Below are 15,162 nucleotides of genomic sequence, written 5' to 3'. Positions count from 1 at the left end.
GGGCGTATGGTATATGGGAACGAGCACACGCCACGAATCGTCTCGAATCACTCCCTACAGCTGTAAGGCACCTTGAAGCGTGCGCCCCCAACATTCTTCTTTGCGCATCTGTGAAAGGTAAACTCTTGAGCAAACTCTGAACCAGCTCTAAGGAAACTAATCCGATTAGACGTTACTTTGACTCATCCTTTAAGGGACCCTTGTTAATTGGAGAATCCAATGATTTCGAATGAATTCTGTATGCGTTAAAAGACAGCTATACACAGAAAACATGCAGGACACTTCTCATGATGTTTCCCGAGCCGAAACACAGTGCGTTTTTCCAAGCCATCTGACAAAGCCCGCCCACTGAAAACTGCAGCAGATCGTGTAAAGACGTTCAACTTTGTAACTACTGCACGCACGCACAGGAAGCAGAATAAATTCCTCTTTTCAAACTGTCAAAGGTTTGCTTTGCGAACACTGCAGGACATCGCACAATCGCTTTTGAACGGGGACAAACGATTTCTTATGGGGCGCAGTAAGTACAGACGTTTAAAAAGCTCCACTCATGCCGACGATGCAGCATGAAGAAGCGCAACCTAACGTTTGCATTCCTAGCAAATTCCTTTCATTTTTTTATAAATAAAGACAGTCTTGTTTAACAAATAACACACACAACATTTTACATTGTCAATTCAGTTCAAATCAATGTATTTCTATATAGCGCCTTTCACAACAAGGGCTTCCCAAGGTTCTTAACAATGCAAGTTGTTAAGAGCCTTGTGTCTAATATGCCGCCTCGGTAACGTGCTGTCTCTTTGAGGCAAATGTTTAAATCCTCTGAGTTAAGTGCTGAAGTTATAGTAGTCCTATCAGTATTGTTGCCTCCGATCAACAGATCCTCAGTTTTCTCAGAGTTGAGTAACAAAAAGTTTTCACACATCCAAGTATTTCCTTCATTAATGCATTTAACTAAAGTGATAATAGAAGAGTTGTCGTTTGGTGTAAACAAAATGTTTATTTGAGTGTCATCAGCATATGAATGAAAGTTCATATTATTTTTTCGGATTATCCTACCTAGCAGCAGCATGTAGAGAGAGAGAGCAATATTGGTCCCAGCACTGATCCCTCTGGTACCCCAAATTGAACTGGTGACATTGATGAAGCAGTACAATTATTAGATATTTGAACATAATGAAAACGATGAGTTAAATGTGAAGTAAACCACTTAAGGACGGTTCCAAATAAGCCAACCTCAAACTCAAGCCTGTGTAACAAAACAGAGAGGTCAACCGTGTCAAAGGCAGCTCTAAGATCTAGAAGCACAAGCACTGTTGCATTCCCCGCATCAGTAGCTAAGAGAATATCATTTACGACTCTTGTTAATGCAGTTTCAGAAAGCAGACTGAAATTTCTCAAGTATATTATTTGAATCCAGATACGATTGACGTTGGGCAACAACTATTCTCTCAAGACTTTTAGATTGAAATGGGACCTTTGAGAAAGGCCTGTAGTTGTTAAGAACTTGTGGATCCAAATTTGACTTCTTAAGGAGCGGTCTAACAACCGCTACCTTAAATTGATCAGGTACAACGCCTGACGCAAGCGATGCATTCATCATACTAATTATAGGTCCTGCCAGTCCTTCGAGGGAATCTTTGACTAGCTGAGTGGGGATGGGATCTAGCGAACAGGTGGTTGACTTTGTCTTACGTTTGTGTCCATGAGTCCACCATAAGAAGAAATCTGAACAGGAGTGTTGATCATGCGAGGTCACCACGGAGGAAACCACTGCTCTCCCCCCCAAAAAAACCACCACTGCCCCTCTCAAGTTTGCTAAAGACCACATGGATGTTCCACAGCAACTCCTGGAACAATGTTCTGTGGACAGACGTGACAAAAGTTGAACTTGTTGGTAAATGTGCACAGCGTTATGTTTGGAGATAACAAAACACTGCATACCAACTCCAAAACCTCATCCCACCTGGGAAGCATGGCAGAGGCTGTACGGGTTGCAATCATCGAGGAACCGATGAATTCCAAGATGTATCAGGAAATTCTACAGCAGAATGTCAGGGTGTCTGCCTGTGATCTAAAACTCGAAAGACGCTGGGTCATGCAGCATGACAAAAACAAAGGAGTACATCAACAACAGAGTGGCTGAAACAGAAGAAATTCCGTATTTTGGGATGGCCAAGTAAGAGTCCTGACCCCAATCCCATTGAAGTGCTGTGGCATGATCTGAAGCAGGCCGTTCAGCGCAAGACATCCCAAAAATATACATGAACTGAAACAGTTTTGCATAGAGGAATAGGCCAAAATACCTCCTAACCGCTGCTCAGGTCTGAACAGCCGCTACAGAAAGTGGGGGTTGAGGTTTTTGTCATAAAGGAGGTTCCACTAGCTCCTTAATATAAGGGTTCACGTACTTTTTCCATCAATGACCTTGATTGTTTAAACCATTTGGTCAATAAAGAAACAGCAATGTCAAATGTTGGGCGTGTGTTGTTTGTTAAATCAGACTCTCTTTATTAATTATTATGACTTAGATAAAGATAAGATCACATGTTAGGAGCCATTCATGCAGAAATCCACATCATTCCGAAGGGCTGTTTACACATTTTTTTCTCCCAACTGTATGTGAGAGAAAAGCAGAGACGCTCACTGAGTAAGGTGGGGTTGTAGCTTTGCAAATCACAAGGACATTTGTACACTCAAAATGGGACAGGAGCACCCCAGATGGGACTCGAACCCACAATCCCTGGCTTAGGAGGCCAGTGTCTTAGCCATTAGGCCACTGGGTGGGGTCAATCATGCTGATGAAGAGCCAGTTTAGTTTTTCTTTGCTTTTTCAAAGGGATCCCCAAAATTAGGGAAGTTAGGCAGCAGAAGGTTTACTGTGACCTGAGAAGGACCGGCATCCAATCACGGTGATACACACACGCACGCTCTCACTCATCTGAGCTACACAGCTACCAAGATGGTCTCAAGTGTGCCGAGCTGGTACGGAACATATTGAACTGATCGACAGCGAATTGTCTCTCAAACAGGCTTTTCACCTCTGAGCTCCCTGACTGACAGTGATCAGCTACAGATGCAGCCATTCAAAGTGAGCGGTACAGACACGTACCGCAGGTAAGATGACACGGGGTACCGCGGTGCGTGATTGGTTGACCGACAGGGGCACTCGTGGTCCGTTGGTCTGTCGTAGAAAGACTTACTGTAAACGTCTTTACTGTGCCCGTTGTAGATATTGAATTTTACCACTGAAGGAAAATCTTAGTAGCTGAGCATAAAAAGAATAGGAGCATACTGTAACGCGTGTGAAGGCCATAAACGATATTCATTTTGGAACATAAACATACAGTATATAGCTGGTCTTGGTACTTTAAAGAAAAAAATACACACCAGTATTCCATTTCTCTCTAAACATTGTAAGCTTCGAAGTCTTTAACTAACGTGATACCGGAGTCAACAAGCATACTTTTAGAATTTGATTAAAAGGGAATATAATATGGAATCGCGTATCTAAAGAATTTAATAACGGTATGATTATATCCGTGTACTGCGACAGGGCTGTGTAGGGCTGTTTCGCCTGCCTGTTCATGCGAGCTGTCTTGTAGCTGACTGGTCTAGGTGCGTGACTACCAACTGGCAGGTTGTGTGTTTGAATCCAGCTGGTGTTGGACTTTTTAACAAACATTTCTTCGAAAAAATAGGTAAGCGATATTATGGACAATCAATTGACATTTATATTTCAAAATATCGCAACATGATCGATATTTGCGATATTTTGAACATATCTTCCCTTCTGACAGCGGTTCCTGCTTCTAGTGTGTGTGTGCAACAGAGTAAATTTTTATAGAGAAATGGAGGCTGGACAGTATGCGTTACAATATAAACATTTAAATTGATTAAATCGTGTTGTGATTTAAATCGCAAACGCGTGTTTAATTATGTTTTTTAATCATAATCAGGCTAATGCATTTCTACATTTTCTGTATGAACCAGCTTAGAGGTTCATACAGAAAGACAGCTTGTGTTTAAATTGAGTGTAAGGTAATTTATGCTTCTAAAGTCATGGTCAGCATTTATTATTGTACTGTGCTGTAAACTTTTTCTGTGCCTAGTCACATTATTTTATAGCGTTTTTATTGTGTTATTAAATCCGGTGGCGCTGTGTGTTAGTTTCCTGACTCCCATTATTTAAACTGCGACACTGATCATTCATCTCTAAATAAACTTTATTTTATATAGCGTTTTAAGCGAATAGGTAATTAGATTGCTCATAAACCTAATCGCTTTTTCTACATAAACACAGCGTGATTGCTCTCTGAAAATGCTTTTCCTTAAAGCGATTCTATTGAGGGAGTAGCCCAGCTACCACTTAACACTGTACTTCCTACTTTGAATACCTGTGAGACCGGTTTAATTCGTCACAGCCAGCACTCCGGGAGTTCATATTGCTTGACTAATTTTAAAAACTAAGTTATAAATGCAAACGCTTCCTCGGTGCGCTGCTCTGGTACGCCGGGTCTTACACAGTGCCTGTCGGCAGTAAGCGTTACAATATACATACCCAAAACTGCTTGTACCCATCTGTCATGCAAATAAAACACCTTGAATTGAATTGAATTGAGGGAGAGAGGGGGGTAGTGGGACAGATATACTGTAGACAGACTCAAGGCAAATAAGATACTTATGGGTACGCAGGCATTCACGACAGCAACATACGAAACGTTTGCACGTACTGTATAGTTAAGTTATTACTTGGTTTTCAAAGTGCAACGAAATACAATATTGTTGTTGCTGCTGTTCTGGTTGTTTTTATCCCATAAAGCGTTTTGAGAAGCCACCTTTAAAGGCGATATATACTGTAAAACCGCTGATTCTGCACAGTGTACGAAGTAAATTATTTTCGCAGTAATTAATTTACACGTGTATAATAAATATAGTAAATATAATAAATTAATTACTGCGAAAATAATTTACTTCGTACACTGTGCAGAGTGCCGTATACTCCTAGTTGCAGCACACACGATACATACAGTAAAAAGCCTCAGGCACTGTGTTAGATGTGTTTTCGACGTTATATATGCGTTTATTCATGTCGTCGATTTTACGGTTGCAATTCGACGTTGATTATACGTCGAGGCGACGTATATATACGTATAGCCGTATTATCGCCGTAAATATACGTATATTCGACGAATCAATGCCCACTGGGATGTTTCCCGAGCCGAAACAGTGCGTTTTTCCAAGCCGTTTGACAAAGCCCGCCCACTGAAAACTGCAGCAGATCGTGTAAAGGCGTTCAACTTTGTAACTACTGCACGCACAGGAAGCAGAATAAATTCCTCTTTTCAAACTGTCAAAGGTTTGCTTTGCGAACGCTGCAGGACATCGCACAATCTCTTTTGAACGGGGACAAACGATTTCTTATGGGGCGCAGTAAGTACAGACGTTTAAAAAGCTCCACTCATGCCGACGATGCAGCATGAAGAAGCGCAACCTAACGTTTGACAGACAAAAGCCGGGCGCCGCTACGAGCAATATGAAATCAAACTGACAGCACACGGCGTTTCGCGCTGACTCAAAAGTGATCTCGACAGACGCTGTTCTCTGCATAACGCTGAAAGAGCTAAAGAGCGTTTCTGTGGAGACGTAACAAGCTCGTTTCTTTCTACCATGATGTCACCATGACAAAATCTGTCTTTAAACACCTTGCTCAGTCTCTGACGAGACTGTCAAAAATTGCTTTCGCCGATTGTATTGCAAACCGGTGGAAGCGGGGTATTGGGAAAAGTTTTCAACTAGCAATAATCGCGCCTCGGCTAAACCTCACAGGCTACGATACTGCCACTGCGCAAAGCTGACGGTTGCCAGGCAACCGCGGGGATCCTATGGAAATCGTTATCAATCGTCTCATGGCATGTCATTGCTGTAACGCTTCATATTTGTCGTCTTCTTCTTCTAGCTTGAGGTTTTGAAGAATTTCATGACAGACAAGGGCTCCGTCGGGAACAAAGGGCGTTGTGAGAAAACCATTGCTTATTTTCAGCAGCAGAAATACAACCCTTTAAATACAAGATGACGGAACAATGACGAAGGGCATGCCGGGAGGAACTCATGCACTCATGCTGTAGCATGAGTGGCCGCTTGCAGGGGCCTGTTTAACTCATACTTACCTGGCAGGGGAGATACCTTGATCAGCCTGTAGGTGGAGTAGTTGGATTGTTTTTCTTTTGTTGGAAGAAGTGTTCGATTTGCGGTTTTTGAAATGGCAACCTTTGGATCCCGTAAGAATGCTGTACGTTTTGAGCTCTTGGATGACCTCTTCATGGATCGTATGCAGTTCAGCAGAAAAGTGTTACAGAAGGAACTTGGCTTTGAACCTCGGCACTTGGATTTCATCTTCGCTCTCCCAGGTCAGAAAGCATTTGAGGTTGTATTTGCTACCTATCCTCTGTTTGAACAATGCGTGGATGTGTTTGAGGCAAAAAGAGGCAAAGTTCCTGCACTTGAGAAGATCAACTTGCAGCCTCTGACACAGAGAGAGAGGAAAACGGTGCACGTTGTTATGTTCTCGGAACTGGCAAAGACGGAGGACATTCACACCTGGCTTAACCAGTACTGCACCGTCCACCATGGAACTGAGGTTAGAGATGTTGATGGTATAAAAACAGGAGCAAGGAAATTCGAGGTTCGCTTGCTACCGGACAGCGTAAATGGAGGCTTAAGGCACCTGCCCTCTACAATCCGGCTGGGCGCCTGCAATGGCTATGTGTTTTATGTGGGACAACCAAAGGTGTGTCGGCGCTGTGGTGCTGTGGGACACCTGGCATCGTCCTGCACTGTGAAATGCTGCAAGACCTGTGGCAAACAGGGACATTTAGCCTCTGACTGTTCAATGCTGCCAAAGTGCAATTTATGTGGCTCGGAAGGACACGTTTTTAAGAACTGCCCTCACGCCTACGCCAATAAACTCAAAATGAGAAAGGATGAGGCAGTGCTTGTTTCAGCCAAACCGGCCCGAAAATCCAAAGCAAACAACAAGTCAAACAAAGAACCCTTGTTGGACAAAGACTCTCAGCCTCCAGCCAGGATCAGTCCTGCTGTGGCTCCGGGGCTGGTGGAAGAGAAATCCACTACGCCCCCACAACCGCAGACTGCACCAGACAAGCACGAGGGTTTGAAAACCCCCGAGAACAGCGAGGACCCCTCCCCCACTCCTGCTCCTCAGAACGAGGGCCAGTGTGGGGCCCCCCGGTGGAGCGGGTCCAGCGAGGATACCCAGGATTCAGCGGAGCTGCTTTTCTCAGACTCTGCAAGTGCTACAGATGCCCTCCTCTCCTCCATCCAGTCCATCACGGAGGATCTGCAGCAGCTGGTGGGTGAGGGGGAAGAGGAGACTGGTGCATCGGCTGCACCCCTTTCCCCTCAGTGCTCCCAGGAGCTGGACTTGAGGAAAAGAAAAAATGACTCTGTTTTCTCCCCGAGCGAGGAGGAAGGAGAGCATGGCGATGGGGACAGCTGGAACCTCTCCACCCCTCCCTCTACCCCCTTCCTTGAAATGGACTCTGTGAACGCTTTTACTGCTGCCACCCTGATGAAGGCTCATTCAGAGGATGACTGGCAGGAAATTGGTAAGAAGAAAAAGAAAAAGAAAAAGGTAACAGGTGAGACCGAAGAGAAATGTGTTTTGTAAAGACTGGTTCCACTTTCTTATGTAATATGGCTCTTAACATAATTTCTCTTAACACAAGAGGTATCAATGACAGAGTTAAATGCCAGTCTGTCTTTGATTACCTCCAGCAGAGAGAGGGAGATGTGTTGATGTTGCAGGAGTGTGCTTTAGCCTATCAAGAGAGGTATAAAAGTTTTGAAGATAGGTGGGATAAAGGGCCTTCTGTTTGGTCAGGGGACAATAACAACAGAGCCTCTGGCGTGGCCATTCTTTTCAAAGGATGGGCATTCAAATTGAAAAGTATTCAGAGGGTCATAGATGGCAGGTTGCTGTGTGTGGATGTGGAATGGGGGACCGTTAACCTGCGGCTAATCAATGTGTATTGCCCTACTGACGTAGGAGGAAGGGTGGAGCTACTCAAGGCACTCTCCCCCCTATTGTTATGCAGCACAGACGTGATAGTGGGAGGGGATTTTAATTGTATCTTAGAGCACACAGACAGGCAGTCTAGCTCGCCGATAAAATTGGATTCCAGCTCACTGGCCCTGCAAAACTTAGTTCAAGACTTTAAACTCTCAGACACATATAGATGTATATATCCCACAACAGCAGGATATACATGGTCAGGGAGGAATAGCAGCTCCAGAATTGACTATTGCTTTGTCTCAGAGAGAGTGAAAGTTGTTGGGGTCACTCTTCAGCCTGTCTTCTTCTCAGATCATCAGGCTTTAGGGTGTAGAGTGGAACTCCAGGGCGGGACTGTCTTTGGCCCAGGCCTCTGGAAACTCAACACAAAGCTGCTAGAGAACGAGGGGGTAGTATCCCGCTACAAGGAGAAACTATCACAGTGGCTGTCCTTGCAGTGTCTGTACGGGTCAGTAGGAGAGTGGTGGGAGGAGGTGAAGGTGAGGACAAAGGCCTTTTTCATGGCTGAGGGAAGGAAGGCTGCTGCCAGACGGAGAGGAGTGCTAGCCAGGAAACAGAGGCAGCTGCAGCGTCTCTACACGATGCTGCACAGTGGCTTCGATGTGCTCGAGGATATCGCCCTTTTAAAAAAGGACATCCGGAGCATAGCCGAAGAAAGTAGTCGAGGAGTGCTGTTAAGAAGCAGAGTGCAGTTCTTGGAAGAAAATGAGAAGTGTACTCGCTTCTTTTTCAGGAAAGTGGTAGGCTCCAAGACTGTCATGGAAAGTGTAGTTGATGAGGAGGGACGAGAGAGAACAGAGCCGAGTGCTATCCTCTCCTGCACCGAGGCCTTCTACTCAAGACTGTACAGCTCTACAGCATGAGTGGCATGAGTACCAGCATGAGTGGCCTCTACAGCATGAGGGCAGCAAGAGGGCGGAGGCGCCGCGCGCCCGGCCGACGTGTTGGACCGGTGCGCTTTACGTGCTGAAATAAACACGCGACAGCCCCGAAATGTTTCCAGAGTGCTGTGCACTGAAGACTTGCCTGGTGCTCCTCCGTGCAGATTGTTTGTCCTCCTCCAGTGCGGGACGAGCCAACACAAGGGAGCGCATTCGCCAACATCCAGGCACGCAATGCGATTTGGAAAGCAGCTCCTTTCCAAAGAGTTGCACACGAACGATCCTTCAGTCCCGCTCGGGGGGCACGGAGCCCCCGCCACACACAGCTTCAAGTAGCGAGTCAGGCGCCGGGGCTTTTGCTTACGGCCTCACCACCCTGAACACGCCTGATCTCGGAAGCTAAGCAGGGTCAGGCCTGGTTAGTACTTGGATGGGAGACCAGTGGGGTCCGTTCAGCTCTGGGCTCATTGCCTGCAGCTCTCGGCTTGCGGGCCTGTCCAATCCGTGTGATAACTTGGAAAACACCTGGCCACACTGTGCCAGAAATGGCGCACTCTGGGAAGCCGCTATGCAAAGCGAGGTCCGAAGATCCCCTGCGGCCGGACACTTCCCGCCCCCAAAAGAAGAGAGCGCCAATCAGACAGGTGGAGACCGAGGACTCGCAGAGCAGGCGACCATAATAAGAGCGATTGTGAGCAGTTTTGTTTTCTCTCCTTGACCAGCCCCGCTGCAACCACCCGAAGGCAGGGAAGCACAAAAATTACATGGAACTCATTCATGCTCCTCTCCACGGAAATCTTTAGTAAAAGGCGAAAGATTCTAATAATATAAAGATCCAGTGTGTTGCACTGGCCTGGTCAGCCTGGCCTGGGGGATGGTGCACATAGCACTTTCAGTCCCTGAGGTGTTAATGGCGGAGGTGTTGGAGAGTGGTACCTGTGTGGGATGGGTGGGTGAGTAGCTGTCGGGGGTTGTAGCTTTTCCTTTGCAGCTTGTCCTATACCTTCCTCCTGTAGGCGTCCTTGCTCTCTCTTAACTTCTGTTTTAGCTCCCATCATGTATATGCATTCCTTTCATTACCTTTTAATTTTTAAAATGAACTCAAGTTGTGTATAATGTAATAATTTAAGTAGAATAGATTCTAATAATATAATGATCCAGTGTGTTGCACTACTTCACTGCTTCACTGCTCTATGCCGTCTAGAAATAAATCCTCAGACTGCTTACTGCCCTGGGCATGTACCGATAAATTACAGGAGCACATCTATATATCACTGCGTTGAAGCAGGGGACACACAATCACATCCTAAATACAGTGTTCCAGCACCATTGACCTCATCCAGAACGTATCATTTCCTGAAAGGGATTGCTGTCCGAATGCACATCTGAATCCCAAACAGAATCTCTAGTAAAATATTATCATTTGTGAAACAGGTAAATGACTGTCTCAGGGGCCCATTCTTCATTCTCAAGACACATGTATGCAGTACGTACACCATGCATTGAGCAATAGGGATTAAAGACACCACAGGTAAGGTTAGAAGTCATTCTGACTGTATTCTAAAATATTGGACTCATATTCTTATGATGGCAGACATGATGCTGCGTTTAAAACCGGGGTTAATGGACATTATATGACTGTCAATTCTGTTTTGTTTTGGAGACTATTGGCTGCCTATGTGGTACAGTGCAGCGTGAAGGAAACATTTTCCAAAACTGTGTCAGCTCAAAAGTTGTAAGAAAACCTCTCCAGCTGCTTTAACTCTCTTCATTTTTGTCATTTAATGTGACACTCGATGTTTAACTGGAGCCTCACATATGCAAACGGTTTTGCTCCAGTTCGACACCCAGTTCGACACCACTTTACAGTATCTGACAAAAGCATGGCAGACTGTGCCGGACCAGCAGATAACTTCCGCTTATTTTTACCATATTAAACATTGGAAATCCAACCACTTGCATTTGTGACACTTGATTTTGGCTCCACCTAAAACACTCTTAAGTCTTCAAACACTTTTCTCTTCTCCCGCAACACTCTTGTCTGTCGGCACTATGTGGGAGCGTTGCATGACAACCCCTCTCACCACGGAAAGGAACCTAACAGCTTTGGTAAGAGAGGAGTAAAGGACCTGGCCCGTACGGGGCTCGAACCCATGACCTTGGCGTTATTAGCACCACGCTCTAACCAACTGAGCTAACCGGCCTCATGACAGTGCTCCTCTCTGTGCTGTAAAAAATCGAACTCAGGGAATTTCTTTTGTCCTCCTTTGAATAGAAAGCCGTGTAATTCAGTGTACGGGCTTTCTCGTGCAGTTTCATGGTTCTTGTAACCCAAATCCTACACTGGCCTGAAGTGCCCCCCCATTTCACAGCATTTTTCAGCTGATTTAAAATGTACCTAAAGGAGAAGCATTATTGAAGACCATCAATTACCAAGAGCTTTTGTCAAAGGTTTTGGTGGTCATTTTGAATGACCACAGAGCGCTGTGACCTCGGTTTTACATCTCATCCAAAAGACAGCGCCCTTTTACAACACAGCATCTCCGTCACTATACTGGGGCATTGGGACCCGCACAGACCTCAGGGTGAGCGCCCCCCCGCCGGCACCATTAACACCACTTCCAGCTGGAAGCTTTGTTTTTCCCTGTAGCTCACCCTCATCCGGGTACTGACCTGGCTCACACCTGCTTAGCTTCAGTGGGTTTTCAGTTGCGAGTTGCAAGGGGATGCAAGTGATGGAGCCGCTCGCTGCAAAAGCCACTGCATTGGCCAGGAATCGAACCCGAGCCTCCCGCGTGGCAGGCGAGAATTCTACCACTGAACCACCAATGCTCAGTGCCTGAGCCTTCAAAAAAGACGCTTTTTTGGTGCTCTGTGCAAAAAGCGTCGACATCTGCTTCCAGCTGCAAAATGCCATCCGCGGACGCTGAAGAATTTATTTATTTAGACACCGCTCAGAATCCCCTGTAAGATTCTCCCTCAGTTCCGTTGTGCAGTGCTTTACCTCTTTCAAAAGGCTTCACTTTCCTAGTCACATTCCAAGGCTTATCGAACCCGGGCTCTTTCCTCCAGCGGTATAGTATTGCAGTGAGACCGTGTTGAACCGGGATCCTTCCGCAGCAACGCAGCTCGTGGTGTCCTAACCCTCCCGTATCTGATTTTGGACCAAGCACATCAGGGGAGAGCGCGAACGCAGTCCCCCACTACCAGAAATTATGCAGTCGAGATTCCCACATTTGGGGAATTCGCAGGGGTCAGCACAGCCGGAGTGCAATGGCCGAGCCTCGCCCTGGTTGAATCTCCTTCTTGATCAAGATATCTCCCCTGCCAGGTAAGTATGAGTTGTACAGGCCCCTGCAAGCGGCCCGCACCCACAGCACAAATCGCGCAGCCTAGGCCACCTCCTCGCCCCGCACGCCACCGCCTCCTGCTGGGCCCACTCTTTCGCACACTCACATGCCACACTAACACTCAAAAGTGTGGGCAAAACGAGAAAACGAGCGCGCCGTTTCCTACACATCTGCAGTCGCCGTTGTGCATTCGCAGCATGTCCCGGGATGCAATTCGGCCTCATTTGCATAACTCCAGACCGGCAGATCGCCACGCAAGCTCGCGACGTGCGCCTGCCACACACCGAACAAACCTTTTCAGCAATTTCCAAAAAACGGGCCTGCTCGCCTGCCCACAAGGCTCCGTCTCTTACCTGCTCTCCAGAGCCTGCTGCCTTCTGTGCTTTTCTCTCGGCACCGCTGCAGCGCACACAACTCCTGCAGCGGGAGGGGGGGAGAAAGTTCCCGCACTCCGCCGCAGGGAAGGCTCGCTCCGTGCGCACACGTCCTTTCGATGCCAGTCCAACAAGTGCTCCGCATTAGCTGCGTCGGGGCCTCACCTCACCTCGCACTGCCCCCTCCTTGAATGTCTGCCGCTGGGCATGCCCCGCTCTCCTCCGCCTTATCTTATCGCGTGTGAGCACCGACAATGGCCACAATGCCGGGGAATGGCACCTGTAAAGTGTTAATTGGGGCACAGGAACAGCCCGTCTCGTCTCGGGGGGGCCGGCTTCAGAGACAATACAGCAAACACAGCGGGGCGGGGGAAGAAGACGACACCACACATGCGGGTACATTCAGCTCCGGCGGGAACGAGACATTTGTCGGTCTTTTCAAGTGCCGAGAGCCGAGCAATCCTTCACTTGTATCGTTTCTCCCCGGTGAGTAGATCTGGCCCTGCGACTCTCGACTGGGCTCACCCCCGGGGCAGCCCAGCAGGTGTGAGCCTGGCCGGCACCCGGATGGGAGATTCCACCCCGGAAAAGCTCCGGTTGCTGCTGCTCCTGCAAGAGGTGTGACTGGGACCAGTAGGGAGCGCTCACCCTGCGGGCTGTGTGGCTCTCTTACGCCCCAGCCTCCTGATGGTGACACTCTGCTGCACAAACAGGCGCCGTCCTTCGGGGGAGGCGTCAAACCGAGGTCCCGACCCTCCTTGGCCATTAGGAAACCCCAGGGCGTCTCTCAAAAAGAGACGCCGGGGGTGTCCCTCTGGTGTTAGTGCTCCCCTTTACCCATCAGTCGGGGTCTCCTCCTAATCCCCGTCTCACCTGTAACAATCAATGACGAGGCCCCCCTGTCCGTGAGATTTAGTACTCGCGCAAGAGACCGGGGGCAGAGCGCGAACGCGGTCCCCCGCCCCCCACAAAGTGCGCGCTCCGGGTTCCCTCTCGGGGCCCTGCAACACAGCGGAAGGGCAGCGAGAAGGAGCCTCTTGCTCTGATGCCGCAAGGCCACAAGAGGGCGGAGGCGCCGCGCGCCCGGCCGACGTGTTGGACCGGTGCGCTTTACGTGCTGAATTAAACACGCGAAAGCCCCGAAATGTTTCCAGAGTGCTGTGCACTGGAGGTTTTTGTCTGGTGAAGACTTGCCTGGTGCTCCTCCGTGCAGATTGTTTGTCCTCCTCCAGTGCGGGACGAGTCAACACAAGGGAGCGCATTCGCCAACATCCAGGCACGCAATGCGATTTGGAAAGCAGCTCCTTTCCAAAGAGTGGCACACGAACGATCCTTCAGTCCCGCTCGGGGGGCACGGAACCCCCGCCACACACAGCTTCAAGTAGCGAGTCAGGCGCCGGGGCTTTCGCTTACGGCCACACCACCCTGAACACGCCCGATCTCGTCTGATCTCGGAAGCTAAGCAGCGTCGGGCCTGGTTAGTACTTGGATGGGAGACTGCCTGGGAATACCAGGTGCTGTAAGCTTTTGCTCTCCCGGCCAGCAGGGGTCGCCGTTGGTGCCGTAGGCTTTGGGAGGAAAACCTGCAGGATGGAAAGGTGATCTATAGCCTCATCTCTAGAGATGTTTTGTTGCTGTGGCATGTGTGTGACCCATATTCAAAAAAAAAAACCCGTCTGTAAAACGAATATCGAAGCTGCCTCTAAATCTGCAAATGAAGATGAGTCGATAAACCACTCGTTTTTCGTATAACTAGACATATATTCATTTGTTACCGATTTCATTCATTGAGCACGGATACAATAGAGGTACAGCCATTCACTGTTTGACATGTCTGCACTGGTACAGAACCGAGCAATCAGAAAACGGGTGAAACTGTCTTTAGACTCAGCATACAGTACCGAGGCCCCCCATGACCAAATAAAGGCTAACCTCGATAATCAGCCTAAAGAACGCAGACTACAGCAAAACGACTGACTTTGAAAAGGGAATGAACGTCCGGAAGGAGTAGTGGAACTAGCTTGAGATGCTTCTCCGGACCCCTAACTAAAAGCCAGCGAGAACCAGCAGCGGCGTCCACTCCTGTCGAACCGGGATCCTTCCGCAGCCACGCAGCTCGTGGTGTCCTAACCCTCCCGTATCTGATTTTGGACCAAGCACATCAGGAGAGAGCGCGAACGCAGTCCCCCACTACCAGAAATTATGCAGTCGAGATTCCCACATTTGGGGAATTCGCAGGGGTCAGCACAGCCGGAGTGCAATGGCCGAGCCTCGCCCTGGGTGAACCGATTTCGATTTTTAAGAACTTTATTTTCTTTTCACAAAAAAATACAGGAAATCACAAATCAGAAAGCTTTACATTAATATACATACTTAAAACAGTATATATGATCACATCTCATTACATTTTGACACGGTAACAGTTACATAGCAACAATTTTCTTTTTTTCTGGTGCAAATCA

The 15,162-nt window shown here is 47.7% G+C and overlaps 5 non-coding genes and 1 pseudogene across 5 annotated transcripts; 1 reads left to right on the top strand and 5 right to left on the bottom strand.

Moving 5' to 3' along the window:
* Window positions 1–5,714: 5,714 nt before the first annotated feature.
* LOC138228203 (U4 spliceosomal RNA) lies at window positions 5,715–5,856 on the bottom strand. Its single transcript, XR_011185289.1, has one exon. It is a non-coding gene; the product is annotated as a U4 spliceosomal RNA (small nuclear RNA).
* Window positions 5,857–9,709: 3,853 nt separating this feature from the next.
* On the bottom strand, window positions 9,710–9,820 carry LOC138228432 (U5 spliceosomal RNA; annotated as a pseudogene).
* A 1,286-nt stretch (window positions 9,821–11,106) lies between these two features.
* On the bottom strand, window positions 11,107–11,180 carry trnai-aau (transfer RNA isoleucine (anticodon AAU)). The gene has a single exon. It is a non-coding gene; the product is annotated as a tRNA-Ile (tRNA).
* A 971-nt stretch (window positions 11,181–12,151) lies between these two features.
* Window positions 12,152–12,315, bottom strand: LOC138228116 (U1 spliceosomal RNA). The gene has a single exon (XR_011185212.1). It is a non-coding gene; the product is annotated as a U1 spliceosomal RNA (small nuclear RNA).
* Window positions 12,316–14,107: 1,792 nt separating this feature from the next.
* Window positions 14,108–14,226, top strand: LOC138228145 (5S ribosomal RNA). Its single transcript, XR_011185235.1, has one exon. It is a non-coding gene; the product is annotated as a 5S ribosomal RNA (ribosomal RNA).
* Window positions 14,227–14,862: 636 nt separating this feature from the next.
* Window positions 14,863–15,032, bottom strand: LOC138228142 (U1 spliceosomal RNA). Its single transcript, XR_011185233.1, has one exon. It is a non-coding gene; the product is annotated as a U1 spliceosomal RNA (small nuclear RNA).
* Window positions 15,033–15,162: the final 130 nt, after the last annotated feature.

The sequence above is a fragment of the Lepisosteus oculatus genome, unplaced genomic scaffold, assembly GCF_040954835.1.
Source record: "Lepisosteus oculatus isolate fLepOcu1 unplaced genomic scaffold, fLepOcu1.hap2 HAP2_SCAFFOLD_40, whole genome shotgun sequence".
Classification (NCBI taxonomy): Eukaryota; Metazoa; Chordata; class Actinopteri; order Semionotiformes; family Lepisosteidae; genus Lepisosteus; species Lepisosteus oculatus.
Note: the sequence above shows the minus strand (reverse complement) of the source record. Positions and strands in the feature narration are given on the sequence as shown.